The sequence below is a fragment of the Triticum aestivum genome, chromosome 2A, assembly GCF_018294505.1.
Source record: "Triticum aestivum cultivar Chinese Spring chromosome 2A, IWGSC CS RefSeq v2.1, whole genome shotgun sequence".
Classification (NCBI taxonomy): domain Eukaryota; kingdom Viridiplantae; phylum Streptophyta; class Magnoliopsida; order Poales; family Poaceae; genus Triticum; species Triticum aestivum.
The window spans coordinates 746,504,980-746,522,201 of record NC_057797.1 but is presented as its reverse complement, the minus strand read 5'-3'; positions in this window follow the sequence as shown (position 1 = coordinate 746,522,201).

Here is a 17,222-nt window from a genome sequence, read left to right as displayed (position 1 = left end):
GTAAATATTCATCCGACTTCTATCTTTTCTTGCTCATTGCTCTTTTGGCTTTTTCCTTTGCCGTCTTCCCTCAGTTGCCGTCTTTGTCAGTCGGACAGCCGCTCTGCGGACTGCTGCTGGATCAAATTCTTGGTCACTTTGGGAAGGCAAGTACTTAGCCGTTTTTAGAGTTGTTTAACAAGTCGGATAGAAGGCGGCAAGCCGACTATTCAAGAGTCGGTTTTGCGAAAAAAGGCTGGAAGCCGGCCTTAAGCTATGTTTATGGTTTGAGTCCTTAGCCATTTTTCATGTGGACGCCCATTCTTCCTTACTCCTGCCCACCAGATAGTCGCTCTACGAGCTGCGGCTTCTGGAAGGAGACGGCTTAGACGCCACACACTACTTGTCCGGCTGCAGGAAGCATTTCATAGCGCAGGACGGCAAGTCCCCGGGCCGACTAGTCGAACCCGGTGCCAGGCGGCATAACAAAGAGTAATATACTCAAAGGCATATTTCTTATCATATAGATAAAAGAGGGCAGTCCCTGAGCACTTCTCGGGGGGCCCGAAGTCTTGGTACTTTTAATACAAAAGGTAGCGTGATACATACTGCATTTAACTGTAAAATTTTCGGAGGAGATTTGCATTCCATGGCCGCTCTGTCTCTTTGCCGGAGTCGTCCCTCTTGCGTGCTCAGGGCTTCTGAGCGTCGATCAGGTAGTAGGAGTCATTGCCCAACACTTTGTTGATGATGAAGGGGCCTTCCCAAGGCGCCAACACCTTGTGCTGGCCGGTTGTTCGCTGGATTAGTCAGAGCACCAGGTCACCCTCCTGGAAAGATCTCGGCCTGACTTTCCTGTTGTAGTATCTGTGCAGGCTCTGCTGGTAGATGCTAGACCGGCTGAGTGCCAATAGCTGGCCCTCTTCCAGCAGGCTGACGCCGTTTTGTCGTGCTTCTTCTGCTTCTTCCTTGGTGTACATGGTGACTCGCGGGGAATCGAACTCTATGTCCGTTGGGATGACGGCTTCAGTACGGTAGACGAGGAAGAAAGGCGTGAAGCCGGTTGAGTTGTTTGGAGTCGTGCGCAGACTCCAGAGGACGGCTAGCAACTCGTCGAGCCAGCAGCCACCCGAGCGCTCCAGAGGCTCGACCAGTCGGGGCTTGATGCCGGACAGGATGAGGCCGTTTGCTCGCTCCACCTGGCCGTTTGACTGTGGATGGGCGACGGATGCTAGGTCCAGTTGGATGCCCTGTGTCGCACAGAAACGGGCCAAAGTGCCTTTGGCAAAATTCGTGCCGTTGTCGGTGATGATGATGTGTGGTATGCCGTACCGAATTGTGATGTCGGAGATGAAAGTCACGACAGTCGGACCATTCAGTTTCTTGATTGGCTTCACTTCTATCCACTTGGTGAACTTGTCCACCGCGACAAGTAAGTGAGTTAAGCCACCTCGTGCCGTCTTGAATGGTCCCACCATGTCTAGGCCCCAAACTACGAAAGGCCAGGCAATGGGGATGGTCTTGAGTGCAGAAGCCGGCTGATGCGGCTTGGAGCGGAACTTCTAGCACCCTTTGCATTTTTGGACCAATTCCTTGGCCTCTTCTAAGGTCGTTGGCCAAAAGAAACCGTGTCGGAAAGCTTTGGCGACGAGTGCTCTTGAAGTCGCATGGTGGCCGCACTCGCCTTGATGGATGTCTTTGAGAATTGCTTGGCCTTGCTCTAGCTCTACGCAGCGCTAGTAGACACCAGTGACGCTGCGCCTGACCAACTCTCTGTTGACTATGGTGTAGGCTGCTGCTCGACGTTGTACTTGTCGAGCTAAGGTCTCATCAGTTGACAGCTCTTTGCTCACCAGGAATTTGAGGATGGGTTGGGCCCATGAGGCTGCTGCTATTTCTTCGACTGCCAGAACTGCGACTTGGACGAGGGCGGCTGGGCTGGGAGGCGGCGGGCTGGAGTCAACAACCGCTTGCTAGATTAATGAAGTCCCCTGGTCGACTGGCACAGCCCTTGGGCCGAGTTCTGGAGTCTTCGGGCCGGCCGCCGCAGTCCCCGGGCCGGGTTCTGCAGTCCCTGGGCCGGCCTCGACTATGGCGGCTTTGGAGCCATCTGCCAAAATCCCCATACCGTCTACCGAGGCTCTGGAGTCGGATCTAACTTCTTCGGGGGGAGCCGGCACAAAGATGGAGTCTGATTCTGGTGAAGGCTTGAAAGACGGCTTGAGGAGGCGTTGAAGGGCGACGCCAGATGGTATTGCTTGACGGGTAGAACCGATTCGTGCCAAGGCGTCTGCTTGGTCGTTGTCATTTCTTGGCACATGGAGGAACTCGCACCCCTCGAAATATCCACTGAGTTGCTGCACGAGGAAACGGTAACTTGCCATGTTTGCATCTTTGGCGTCCTAGTCGCCAGACGACTGCTGGACCACTAAGTCCGAGTCTCCATAACACAGGATCCGGCGAATGCCAAGTTCTTTGGCAAGATGGAGCCCGTGAATGAGCGCCTCGTACTCGGCGACGTTGTTGGAGGCGGCAAAGTGGATTTGCAGTGCGTATTTGAGCTTGTCGCCTTTAGGAGAAGTGAGGACAACGCTGGCTCCCAAGCCGGTGCGCATCTTGGAGCCATCGAAATGCATCCGCCAATGGGTGGAGTCGGGCGCTGGAGGTAGGTACTGGGTCTCGGCCCAGTCGACGAGGAAGTCGGCCAGTGCTTGTGAATTGATGGCGGTGCGGGGCTGGTAGTGGATGGTGTAGGGAGCCAGCTCTATGGCCCATTTGGCCACTCGGCCAGAAGCATCTCGGCTTCCGATGATCTCAGCAAGTGGGGCCGTGCAGACCATAGTGATTGGATGCTCTTGAAAGTAAGGCTTCAATTTCTTGGCAGCAAAGTGCACGCCATAGCACATCTTCTGGTAGTGGGGGTAGTTCTTCTTGGAGGTCGACGGCACTTCGCTCAGGTAATATACCAGTCTCTGGACAGGTAGTGCCTTGCCTTCCTCCTTGCGTTCCACTACAATGATTGTGCTGACTACCCGGCTGGAGGCGGCGATGTACAGGAGCATAGGCTCCTTAGGAGTCGGAGCTGCCAGAATGGGTGGAGTAGTCAGCATCTTCTTCAACTGGAGAAAAGCTTCATCCGCCTTGTGGTTCCACTCGAAAAAAGTGGTCTTCTTCATGAGCTGGTATAAGGGGAGAGCTTTCTCGCCCAGCCGACTGATGAATCGGCTGATGGACGCCAAGCAGCCGGTGAACTTTTGCACGTCCAGCAGTCGGCTGGGTACCTCCATCCTCTCAATGGCCTTGATCTTTACAGGGTTGCACTCTATGCCGCGTTCAGAGACCAGGAAGCCAAGGAGTTGGTCGGCTGGTACTCCGAAGACGCACTTCTCGGGGTTGAGCTTGATCTGGAATCGGCGCAGGTTCTCAAAAGTCTCCTTGAGGTCTTCCAGCAGTGTTCCTCGCTTCTCCATCTTCAACACCACATCGTCCACGTAGACGTGGGTGTTTCTGCCGAGTTGCTTGAGGAGGCACTTCTGCATGCAACGCTGAAAGGTGGCACCGGCATTCCTCAAGCCGAACGTCATGGTGAGGTAGCAGAAGGCTCCAAACGGCGTGATGAAGGCGGTCTTCAGTCTGTCAGACGGGTTCAGCTTGATCTGGTGATATCCTGAATATGCATCCAAAAAGCTCAACAGCTCGCATCCAAAAAGCTCAAAAGCTCAACAGCTCACTCTCTATGGTAATGTGAGTCCGACTGTGGCTGACAGCCGGATCCTTGTCTTTCCTTCCTCGGGCGCCGCCAGTCGGCGTCCGAGACTGTCAGGACCCCGATTCCAAGCCACATCGATCTAGCCGGTAACACCTCATATCACTTTGCGGCCTCACGCACAGTATCCCACGAGTGTCGCCTTACCATGGCCCGGGACCGTTTGCGCCTTTTGGCTGACGTATATGATAGTGTCGCTAGCATCCATATGACAGAGAACCCGGGCCGACATGGCTAGTCGTGAACCCAAAGCGGCACAGACCTATGGAGACAGGCATACATGAATCACATCGAGCATGTCGGTCATCAGCAAGTGATTCCGGGCTGTAGCACTAGGCTAACAGTACTCCGGGGAACCCGGGCTATAGCAGGCTAGGCAGGACTCCGGATGTCACCGCGTGACATTTCCCCGAAGGGACAGACATAGGAACAAAGTGAAACACATGCCGGCCAGTCAAGTGTCCTGAACAGTAGTGCTGGGCTAGCAGGACTCCGGTGAACCGGGCTGTAGCGGACTACTATTGCTCGAGGAACACTAGACTACATTTCCCCATAAGAAAGGCTGCCAAGGATAAACAACTAGATTGTCGGATCCCACCCATACGAAGCATTTCAATCATACACACAATATGCCCGATATTTGTACATACAACATGGCATCACAACAAAACTCTACAACTCAAGTACTTTATTTAAAGGCTCCAGAGAGCCATACATAACATGTTCATACATATAGGGGTCACATGACCCGACACTCAAGTCATACAATCATACAAGCACAAGCGGAAGTAAATGGTCTGAGTACAGACACTAGAAAGCAAGAAGGCTTCTGAAGCCCGTCTATCTACATAGGGCCCTCCATGGCCAGGATCACCACCTGGGTGGCTAGTCACTCGTCGATGTCAAGGTCTACGTAGAACCCATCGGAGGGGGCGGTGTTGTCGTCTGAAAACAGTAATTAAGCAAACATGAGTACAAAGGTACTCAGCAAGTCTTACAACAGAACCTACTATCCATGCTCATTCTCAATAAGGTGGTGGGGTTATTGCGGCAAGCCAGCTTTGACTCTCGGCTAAGCGATCCTACGGAACTCCACTAGGAAAATAGTTTTCGCACACGAGTCCACTACTCACCAACACAATACTTCACCGGGGATCCTCCCTCGTCATCCTACGAGAGGGCCATCCTCGGTACTCACACTTATCTTGAGTCTTTTAGTAGTATCCATTAACTTTTCTATGAACTGTATAGGCAACCAAGTAGTCCTTTACTGCGGACGCGGCTATTCGAATAGTTTCATACCCTGCAGGGGTGTACTTTGTCACACAAGTTTCCACCACTTAGCGTATGCACACGACATGTGCTCGGCAGACTTCAAGCGAAAACCGACGTGGGTGTAGACCACGACCTGACTAACCTCACAAGTCTCTAGTCCAGGTTTATCGCCTATTCAGGTTCCATCCGCAAGGAAATCCGGCCGGGTTTTCCTCAACGGCCCCAAATGATGTGTGCAGGGTTCCCGAGACACCAAACGGGTGACTCGGTACACCGTGCCATGGTGTATCTACCGCATCATAGCCTACCCTAGGGTCAGCGCGACGCACGGCCGCCAACACATAACCTACAAACACCAGAAACTTGTTGCAACTCCTGGATAGAGGACGAGATGGGTCATTAAGTCGACCGGGGTCGTATTTCAGGGCCCAATGTGTGGTAGTAACTGAATCTTAAATCACGCATACAGATCTCAGTTCTTAAGGACGGTCTCAATGAAACAACCCACCATGTACTCCTACATGGCCTCTCATCGATACCTTTACCAAAACATGTTCAACACATCCCTCACATTACCGACATAATCATATCACTCTAGCCCATCACCTAGATGAACCAGACCTGACACAACTCTAAGCATTGCAGGCATAGCAAGGTAGGAATCACATACATGGCTCAATCAACTCCTACACATGCTAGTGGGTTTCATCTAGTTACATTGGCAATGACAGGTCATGTAGAGAATAAGGGTTCAACTACCGTAGCACACAGCAGTTTGAATCGCATTGTCTTAATGCAGTAAACAAGAGCAGAAGCGAGAACATGGGTTTGTATCAGAATGATCAATGGGTTGCTTGCCTGTTGTAGGGTACTGCCCTTCAGACGGATACTCGGGGTTATCCTCGGAGGCAGAACCTACCACGAAGATCACACCGAACATAATCAACCCATGGCAATATGCAACAATCTGATGCATGCTATGACATGGCAAGATGAAAGTGTCTTGACCTAATGCAAGCTAAAACAGAAGGCGATGAACTCATTTGAATCAAAGATTCAAATATTAGCTCATTAAACATGGCCTTATTAGTGCATTACCTTATTCTGCTTAAACAACAAGGTTAAATTGTTTTTTCATGCATGAAACAATTACAGATGGATAGATTGAATTTTTCTGATCATTTTTCATATATATATATATATCTTTGCATTTGGAGCTATGGTTGATTTTCTATGATTTTTAGAAGTTTTGGTTATTTTCTGGAATTTCCTATTAAAGAATAAATCGAGTAATTGAATTAATGCGTCAGCATGACATAGGTGTGACGTCAGCGGTCAACTGGGTCACCCAAGTCAAACTTGACTACTGGGCCCTCTCTGTCATTGACTCAGCTAATTAACAAAGTTGAATTAACTCTAATAACTGTCAGTGGGGCCTGGACCCACATGTTAGTGAGGGAGAGTTAGCTAACGAGGTCATTAACCTCTAACAACGTGATTAGCTCTAACTAAAACTAATCTAATTTAGTTAGGAGCCGGCCCTCATATCAGTGACCCAGGCGGGGTCAAACTGGGGTCAAACCCCTGGTCAGCACGGTCAATCCCGCCGGCGTTGAGTCGCCGGCGAGGCCGAGACGGCGGAGAGCGTCAGAAACGCTGCTCCGGCCACGGTTCGATGTGCGGGTGGGTGCTACGGGTAGCTGGCGGTGTGGCGCATCCAACGGTGGCGTTGGTTGGTGCTGGGGTGGCCGGGAACGACGACGGCGTCGAGCCGAGCGGCGGCCGGAGCTCGGCCGTTGGTGGTTTTGCTGCTGCAGCAAGCTAGCGGGGAAACGGACGCACTAGCGAGGCGCTACGAGGTGCGTTGAGTGCGTTGAGCACCCGCGCCTGACCAAATGGTCACCGGAGTGACGCCGGCATCGAGCTCGCGCGGCGGCGTGCTATGGTGAGCAAGGGGGCGGCGTCTACGGCGAGAAAACGAAGCAGAGGAGAGGGGGGTTTGGTAGAGGAGCTCACGGCGGTTGCAGAACGCGTCTTAGTGGGCTGAGAGGAGGTCGGACAATGTCGGGGCGTTACCGGCGATCTCGGTGGACCGAGGAAGAAGAAGGCGCCGGGGTCGGTGATTGGAGGCGTCTGGCGTCGCGTGAATCATCGAGGAGGCGTAGATGATGGAAGCGGAGCTCACGGGCACGTCAGGGAGGCGAGGGGGTGGCTCTGGTGATGACTACGGCGAACGGCGGCGAGGTTGGCGCTCGGCCATCACGGGAGAGGGTGAGGGAGACGAGGGGGAGAGAGGGGAGGAGTGCAGGGAGGTGCTAGGCGCCTTCGTGGCGATCGGATGGGGACGAGGAGGCAGCAGGAGGTGGAAGCAGGAGGTGACCGTGGGTGGGCGCGCCAGCGACACACCTCTGCCTACTGGCAGAGGTGGGTGACGACTGGCACCAACCAGGTGGGCTGGGCCAGCACAGGTGAGGCCCAGGTGGGTTTCTCTCTCTCTCTTTTTCTTATTTGTTTTCTTTTCTATTTTTTCTGCAACTGTTGGGCATTTATTAAAAATACCTAGACATCTTTAAAAATCCTAAAAATAATCAGGGGTTCTGTTTAGATTATTCCCAACAGCCCACACTTATTTCCAGAATTATTTGAGCATTTAAATTATTTTATAGCATTTAAATGCCCAAATTCAAATACTTATGATTTAATTCAGAGAATCCAAAATGTCCTATAAAAGAGTGCACCATTTTTCCAGGGGTTTTAGCCCAATCCAGAAATGATGAACTTTTTGTGAAGGGTATTTTGGGTTCATTGAAAATAATTTTAGTAAACCCTAGTTGTTTCCAGGAGGGGTGCTGGGGGTTCTGTCTTCCCCATTTCAAATTTAAGAGGAACTTAAACATGATGCACACTCTAATGCTTGAACTAACTAGGGTGTGACAACTCACCCCCACTCAAAAGAATCTCGTCCCGAGATTTAGGATCCTCCGGGAAGAAGGTGGGGTACTCGAGTCGAAGACGGTCCTCCCTTTCCCAAGTGGCTTCTTTCTCGGAATGGTGTGACTATTGAACCTTGAGAAACTTGATGTTATGGCGTCGAGTGGTACGCTCGGCTTGATCAAGGATACGAACGGGATATTCCCGATATGAGAGGTTATCTTGTAGATCAAGCATTTCATGGTCCACTCCACGGATAGGATCCGCGAAGCAACGCCTGAGTTGAGAAACGTGGAAGACATCGTGAACTCTGGAAAGATGCGAAGGTAGTTCCAATTGGTAGGCAACTTCTCCTCATTTGGCAAGAATGCGAAAGGGTCCAATGTAACAAGGAGCCAATTTGCCTTTGATACCGAAACGATGGATTCCCTTTAACGGAGTAACCCGAAGGTAGGCCTTCTCGCCGACTTCATAAGTCATAGGCTTATGTTTACGGTCATATTGACTCTTTTGACGAGATTGGGCTGTTTTTAATTTCTCACGAATAACGCGAGCCTGCTCTTCTGCTTCCTGAATCATATCCGGGCCAAAGAGTTGTCTTTCCCTGGTTTCTGACCAGTTAAGAGGCATTCGACATTTTCGTCCATAGAGAACTTCGAAAGGAGCCTTGCCCAAGCTAGCTTGATAACTATTGTTGTAAGCAAACTCCGCGAATGGAAGGCATTTCTCCCAACCCACACTACAAGAAATATGTCAACTTATGACCTTTTGTCAGTGACCCTCGAAGAATTGGTCATAAATTTATGACCATTTTAGACCAATTGGTCAAAAGCTGTTCAGGGGGCTTCAAACCCTAAACCATTGCGACCATTTTGGTCAGAAAGGTCGTAATTTCGTTACACGAAATGGTCACAAAGCAAACAGTGCTAGTCCGCTGCCTTATTTCTAGTTGTTAATGACCAATATAGATGGTCATAGCCTTGTAGATTGTGGTGGCTTGTGATGACTAGGCGCCATCTCATCAGTTTTGCCTATGTGTCATGTCCATGTGGCAGTTTTTGCCCTAGGTTGTGAAGCAACCTATATTTCTATCATTCCCAAAATTCCCAAAAAAATCTCATAAATTCTTTGGGTCATATCTTCATCAAATATGTAAAAATCCTTCCTTGCCTAGTTCAAAACTAATTCAACAATATTCATTTTCCTATTATGTTCACAACAACACTTTATGAAGGAAGTGCTATTTATATATTCTTGATTGCCCTAGGAATTTTTGGGCACTCTTTCCTATCCAAATCATTACCGCATGACAAAATTCAGCTCCATTTGCCTAGCAAATCTTCCTCGGCAAATTTCCAAAGTTTTTGTCCACCTAGAAGCATTGTGAAGGACACTACAGGAATCAGCTATTTTGCCGTCTGCCACAGCGGACGGCAAAGGCATGAATGGCGGACGGCAAAGGCCTTTGCCGTCAGCCGCAGACGGCAAAAGGCTCCGGCAAAGTAGGCTATGGTAAACAGCTACTTTGCCGTCTGCTTCCTAGCGGCTGACGGCAAAGGCCCTTTGCCGTCTGCGGCGGACGGCAAAGAGAGCGGACGGCAATAATTGCGCCGTCAGTCCGTTAAGTGGCTAACGGCAGGCCTTTGCCGTCCGCCGCTGACGGCAAAATTTCTAGTGTCTTTGGCGTCCGCCGTATGATGTCATCTACACGTCACTACATGGCAGGTTCTTTGCCGTCTGCCACTGATGGTAAAGTCTTTGTCGTCTGCCACTGTAGGCAAACTGACCAAATGGGTCAGCTCCCAGGAAGCACAGCTAGATGCCACGTGTCTTCTTTGCCGTCTGCGACAGACGGCAAAGAGCCCGTTGTCGTCGGTGGCAGACGGCAAAGAGCCTGCATATTGGCTCTTTTATCTGTTTTTTATTAAATCCAACAATTTTCATCACAAATATATATGACATATATAGATATATTTCAAAAGGCCATTACAGAGCAAACATATAAGATATCCAACACATAACTTCATCATCCAACCATATATATTACATGCATAGTTCCATCATACATAACAAGTTCAACATAGAGGCATCCAACCATATATATTACAATAGTTTCATCCAACGATACATGCATAGTTCAATGATACAAAAGAAACAGAGAAAGGGATAAGGAGCACTCCATCTATGCAAGCTTTCGTCAAGTGAATGAAATCTGCAAAATGAAAAATAAGAAAGTTAGAACAAGAAGAGTAGAACAAGAAGAAGAGTAGAACAAGAAGAAGACTAGAACAAGAAGAGTAGAACAAGAAGAAGACTAGAACAAGAAGAGTAGAACAAGAAGAAGACTAGAACAAGAAGAGTATGTCATTTATGAGCTAACTTACGTGAAATGGATCATATATGAGCTAACTAAGTTGAAATGGGTCGTTTATGAGCTAGCTAAGGTGAAATGGATCATTTATGAGCTAACTTAGTTGAAATGGGTCGTTTATGAGCTAACTAAGGTCAAATGGATCGTTTTTGAGGTAACTAAGGTGAAATGGATCGTTTTTTAGCTAACTTAGGTGAAATGGATCATTTATGAGCTAACTTAGTTGAAATGGATCGTTTTTGAGCTAACTTAGGTGAAATGGATCATTTATGAGATAATTTAGTTGAAATGGATCTTTTTGAGCTAACTTAGGTGAAATGGATCATTTAAGAGCTAATTTAGGTGAAATGGATCGTTTTTAGCTAACTTGGTGAAATGGATCGTTTATGAGCTAAATTAGTTGAAATGGATCGTTTATGAGATAACCTAGGTAAGATGGGTCATTTTGGAGTTAACCTAGGTGAAATGGGTCATTTTAAAGCTAACGTAGGTAAAATGGATCATTTAGGAGCTAATCTAGGTAAAATGGGTCATTTTTTAGCTAACTTGGATGAACTGGATCATTTATAAGCTAACCTAGGTAAAATGGGTCATTTTAGAGCTAACTTAGGTAAAATGGATCGTCTATGAGCTAACTAAGCTAATTATGCAATTTTTGACACAAGTAAGCTAAGTATAGATCGTTTTAGAGCTAACTTAGGTAAAATGGATGGTTTTGGAGGTCAGTAAGCTTATTAAGTCATTTTGGAGGAGAAGAAGCTAAGTCTAGGTCATTATGGTAAGCATTGGAGGAAATAAAGCTAAGTCTAGGTCTTTATGCATGTGTTAAGCAAAACACTAGATAAACTTACCAAGATCCAGGAGGTGTAGGAGCGGGGTGGCTCGTGTCGGTAGATGGAGAAGGATCGTGCGATGCTTGTCTGGAGTTACGCTGCACCAAAGATCATTTCCAATGTCTTGTTAGCATGATGACACTCAAATGTTAAGACTAGCAAGTAATGTCCATTCAAATAAAACTCACCGTGGTCCCAGGAGCAATCACTGGCATCGGCGGAGCGGTCTGACCTGTCTTCTCGCACACAGACTGCACATTTGGTTTTGACGACTCAGTCATACTAGTTAGTAATGAGACAAACACTACATTAATGTTTTGGCTAATCTGCAGAAGAAACTTACCACAAGGAGCTCGTACATGGCCCTTGCCTGCATGTCATTCCGTGCCCTCTCCTCCTCCATCATCTTTGTCGTCCTCTCCTCCAACTCCCGCTGCCTCTCCGCCGCCTCTGCCAGAAGTTTCTTCGTTCTATCTCTCTCACTCTGTATAGCAGCCTGCAACACCACTCACATGACCATTTGTAATCATTGATGGAAGCGCACACAATGTAATGGAGAAAGATAACTGAGTACGTATCACTAACCTTGATGGCAAGTTGCACTGGCCGTTCACGAGGCCTTATCTCAGGAGCGGAGCTTGACTGGCGCGCCTTGATCTCCAGGAGAGTGCTAGGACAATGGATAAGTCCATCTCCAATGGCTATGGAGCCATGGGACCTCCCGCCACCAGATATCATCACCAGCTCTGGATCAATGGGACCCTGGCTCGGGTTAAAGTCCTCCCCTTTCCTCGCCTTCCCCTCATCTCTATATCTCACGAGCTTGTTGTGGGAGGAGATGTTGGTGAAGTTGTTTGCATCATCGACGTCAGACTGAGAGAAAGCCTTGACTTTCTTGAAAGAGGCAGTGTGGGCCATGGCATACAGGTCATACACCTCTGGCACCTTATCCGCCTTATTGTAGCATGCCTGAAAGAGAGAAACAATGAAAATTAGTAATTAAAGGGCTCAAGCTAGCATGATGAATGAATTTCATGAATCATGAAGCAAACCACATACCCAGTTGCGCCCGAACTGATATAAGTTGGAGCTGCCTTGATGGTGTGGCACACCTTCCATTTGGGCACGTTTGTCCTTGGCCTCGTTGTGGAGGGCTAGCCATTGTTTTGAGCACCACTCATTGACCAACACCTCCCAACAATCCATCCGATCCGCACACCATCTCGGAGGCGCCTAAGTTAGCAAATAGAAACTTGAGCGCTACAGCTAAGAATTACTAAATGAAGGAACTTAAGTAGAGAAGGCCTTAAGAATTACCTTCATGTACTGCTCCTTACTCAGGAACTTATCGCGGCACGCCGGCTTGGTCTTCTTGATACCACGCAAGGCGTAGTAGTCTCGAACAGCCTGCACCCGAGCCTCGTGCCGTAAGTTTTGGAGTAGGCGCTTGCAGACATTCTCGATAACATATGCCGCGTCCTCCTTGTATCCCTCCTCACACCTGTAGAATGTCTGCAATCAAATGAGACAATATTGATTAGTACAATTAATAACTAGCTAGTTGAAGATTTTTAAATGTGTAAAGGAGAAATTACCCAGAACTTTCTGATCACCATGTCTGCCCTCGTGTCGCACACGACACCGTTGATAATCTCATCCGGCGGGGCCGGGGCAGCCACGTAGTGCTCCCAGCTCAATCCAAGCTCTGGAAGCCGACCCTCACCAGGCAACGTGACAAACCTCGGGAAGTTTTGCCGGCAAAGAACTCCAAGGACGGAATTGGGCCGGCGGACACTATGATGGTGGTCCCAACCCCTGCAGCATGACAAGGCCAACGCATTTGTTATTTGAAGAAACGTGAATGCAGAAGGTACAAAAATATTAAATGCACTTACGTACCTCTCCCCATCAGGGAAAATCAACCACCTCTGCTCGCGGGTCACCGGCACGGACGGGAGCCGTGTTGCACCATGCTGGTAGACGTTGCCCCCCTCCACCCCCTCCTCATCAGTCGGCTCCCTGCCATCATCAGCATGGCCACTCGGCTCCCCGCCATGCTCAGGCTGACCCGACCAGGTACCCCATCCAGACGTGTGCTCCTCCGGGGTCTCGTGGGCCCAAGTCTCGTGGGCCGAAGGCCCGTCGACCCGAGGCTCGTCGGCCGAAGACTCGTGGACCGGAGGCTCGTGGACCGGAGTCCGTGCAGCCTCCTCCTCAGACGAGTCCACCCTAGCAGTCACGTGCTCGGGTGAAACAGCTGGGGGCGGTGGCGAGGAAGGCGCCGTAAGAGTCACCCTACCTCCTCTCCCGCGACCAGGTGCTCCACCTCCTCTCTTCTTCTTACCTCGTCCCCTGCTGGGCACCGCGGTCGACGAAGAAGGGCCCGGCGGTGTCGCCATACTGTCCAGCAACGCTCGGCGGAGAGGTGCGTGTGGAATGGAAGACCTCGCACCACGCGCCGACGAAGAAAGGGCCTCGGCGCGCTCCCGACCAGCGCCCACCATCTTTCAACACCTGCCATGACAAAGAATAAACAAAATTAGTACAACATAAAAAAAGTACCGACATTAATAATAATATGTATATCACTTAAGTGTATCATCATCAAGTACAACATAAAAAAATTGAATACCTGACACTACTAATAATCTCGATCTGTATCATCAATAAATGCATAATCATCATCATCACTATAATCAATGATGGGCTCATAGGGTTCATTGGCATCAACATGTGCAAGGCCACCTTGACGTAATCGGTCAAGCATTGACAGGTCATTCGCAGTAGTAACCTCTTCTTGTTCCGGCTCTTATTGTTCCTCCTCTGGGGTGATGTCAGATTCATTGTCGCTGTCTACTTCAATGTTTTGGGGAGAAGTATAGCGGTTCTTGAAACGCTTTTTGGAAAGACGTGTCTCTTGGAAGAATTCTCCTTCATATGTGTCTGGGTTAATGTGAGGTTCATAATCCTCTTCCTTTGGGGGAGAAAGTCTAGCACGTGGCAGCACTTCATAAACGACATCCCAACCTTTCAGATTTGGATTAGTTTGGCAGGCCCACGGTAGATAGAATACTTGGGTCACCTGTTGAGCCATAATATAGACATCAGGAACATCTAAATGAGTGCTTTGGTTGATTTCAACTAGCCCTATATGTTCATGAGTCCTTCTAGTCTCCTTCGGCTGAAACCAATAACATTTGAAGACTACGACATTCGGTGGGTTTTCACCATAGAACAGAAGTTCATAAATTGCTTCAACTCTCCCATAATACTTGGTACCTCCTTCGCCGATAGCAGATACACAACAATTTGTAGACTTTCGGTCGGCCATAGATAGCTCTTTGCCATAGGTACGAAAGCGATACCCGTTGATGTCGTACTTGTCAAATGAACGGACCTTATAGTCAAAACCATTAGCGACTTGTCTCAATTCGGCGTCCATAGACTCTGAATTAGCCTACAAGTTTAATATGAAAGGATTGTTGCATTATGCACAAATTAGCAAATGAAATGAAATTGTCTAATAGAAATTACCGTTTGTTTGAACCAAGAGATGAAACCGGGATAGCCACCTCCTTGCTTTGCGAGAAGCTCATACTCTTCGATGGAATCCTTTTGGATCTCCGCTCCATACGAGAATATGGTGACGTATCGACTGTATGACATATCCAGGAATAAGAGTAGTTCAAAGGAAATAGAAGTTGCAAAACAATGTACCGAGAACTTACTCGATGTACGGCCGCACTTCTATCAGGTTGTTGAAGATATACAATGAAATGGTCCGCCATTCTTCGCTATCCAAAGATACTGGATGTGAAACACTAGCTGGTGCGAGATTCCCTTTGAATAGGCTGAGGTTGGATCCACCCTGTTTGGGCTCGTCAGCATTGTACCGAGGCTTCGGATTATGCAAATGACGATTTTTGGCTTCATAGTGCGCTGTTACGAAGTTTGCCGCCTCCTCTGTGATGAATGCCTCAGCCATTGATGCTTCAATTCTACGTTTATTTTTACATTTTTCTCGAAGCGTCTTCTGCATCCTCTCAGTTGGGTAGCACCAACGATTTTGCACGGGCCCCCCCAATCTTGCCTCGGTCGGGAGATGCAAAATCAAATGCTGCATTGGATTAAAGAAGCCCGGTGTAAAGATCTTCTCTAACTTGCAGATCAACTCTGGCGCCAACTCTTCCATTTCTTCTAGCACGCCAGGCGATAGTTCTTTCGCACAAAGAACATAGAAGAAATAGCTGAGTTCTGCCAGTACTAGCCATTCATCCTCAGGGATGAAGCCACGCAACATCACCGGCATTACCCGCTCAATCCATATGTGCCAATCATGACTCTTGAGACCAAATATCTTCAGTTTATCAAGATTCGCTCCCCTCTTTAGATTCGTTGCATACCCATCGGGGAACATCAACTGCTCTTGCACCCACAAGAGAATTTCCCTCATAGCTGGCCTTCCAAGATTGAACCATGACTTTGGCTTCGTCCAGTTCTGCTTTCCTTTCGGTTCTTTCATGTTTTGTAACGGCCTATCACATAGCGCCTCCAGATCGACTCTAGCCTTAGTATTATCCTTTGACTTCCATCTATGCCGAACAATGTACCAAAAAGTGCCTCGGCGATATTCTTCTCAGTGTGCATCACGTCGATGTTATGTGGGCAAAGGAGGTCTTTGAAGTAAGGCAGATCCCATAAGCATATTTTGTGAGTCCACGCGTGCTTAGTATTATACCCCTTGAAGTACCCTGGACGTTGTGGATCTAGCTCGAGAGCGTTTAACTGATCCAGGGTCTGTTGGCCTGTCAATGCAGGTGGTGCAGAGTTTTTGACAACTCTACCCCTAATGAAGTTCTTATTATCTTTCCTGAACTTATGGCGAGGATCCAGGAACTGTCTATGCATGTCGAAGAAAGAAAACTTGCGACCGGCCTGAAGCCAACGAAACTCAAGAGCTCCCTTGCATGTGGGGCACGGGAACCTTCCATGCACACACCAACCAACGAATAGCGCATACACCGACAAGTCATGCATCGAGTACATGTACCAGACACGCATTATGAAGTTCCGTTTGCTAAAAGGCGTCGTATGTCTTGAACCCATTATCCTAGGCTTCTTGCAATTCGTCCTTAAGAGGCTGCATGTACACATTCATATTTTTGCTCGGATAGTTGGGTCCTGGAATTATCAACGTCAGGAAAATGTTCTTTCTTTGCATCATCTGTCCGGGGGGGAGATTGAGTGGAAAGACAAATACGGGCCAACAACTGTATTGGGTTGCCGTCATACCAAACACACTGAACCCATCCGTGCTGATGCCGACTCGAGGATGCCTCGGATCTGCTGCTTTGTCAGCATGTAATTCATCAAACTTTTTCCACGCAACACCATCCGATGTGTGTACCATCATCAGATTCCCATCTGCATCTAGTTCGGTTCTTTTGCCTGTTTTGTGCCATGTCATCTGTCTGGCCGTCTCTTCGACCATGAAAAGACGTTGAAGTCTTGGTACGATTGGCATATACCGAAGAACACTAATGGGGATTTTGGTCTGTGTCTTCTCACCCATACCGTTGTCTACCACAATATACCTGGAAGACTTGCAAATGGGACAATAGTTCAAGTCCGCATAGTCAAGCCTAAATAAGGCACATCCTTTCTCACAGGCATGTATCTTCTCATAGGGCATCTTCAGTGCACGGAGGATTTTGTCCGACTGGTACAGGTTTGCAGGCATTACATGGCCTTTGGGTAGAAAGCGTCCAAATACTGTCATAATTGCATCATAGCATTCTCTGCCCAAGTTGAACTGAGCATTCAGAGCCATTACTTGTGAGATGGCATCCAACTGACAAAGCTTAGTGTGCTCGTGGAGCGGACGTTCCGAAGACTCCAACATTTCATTGAAGGCCTTTGCAGATTCCTCCATCTCCTCGTCCGAATCCCGAGCATCATCATAGCCTTGCACCATGTTTTCCATCCCAGTACCATGCTCGTCGGTGCGACGACGATCCACCTCAGCTCGGTCACGTTGGGCAGACTCACCATGAAATGTCCACACCGT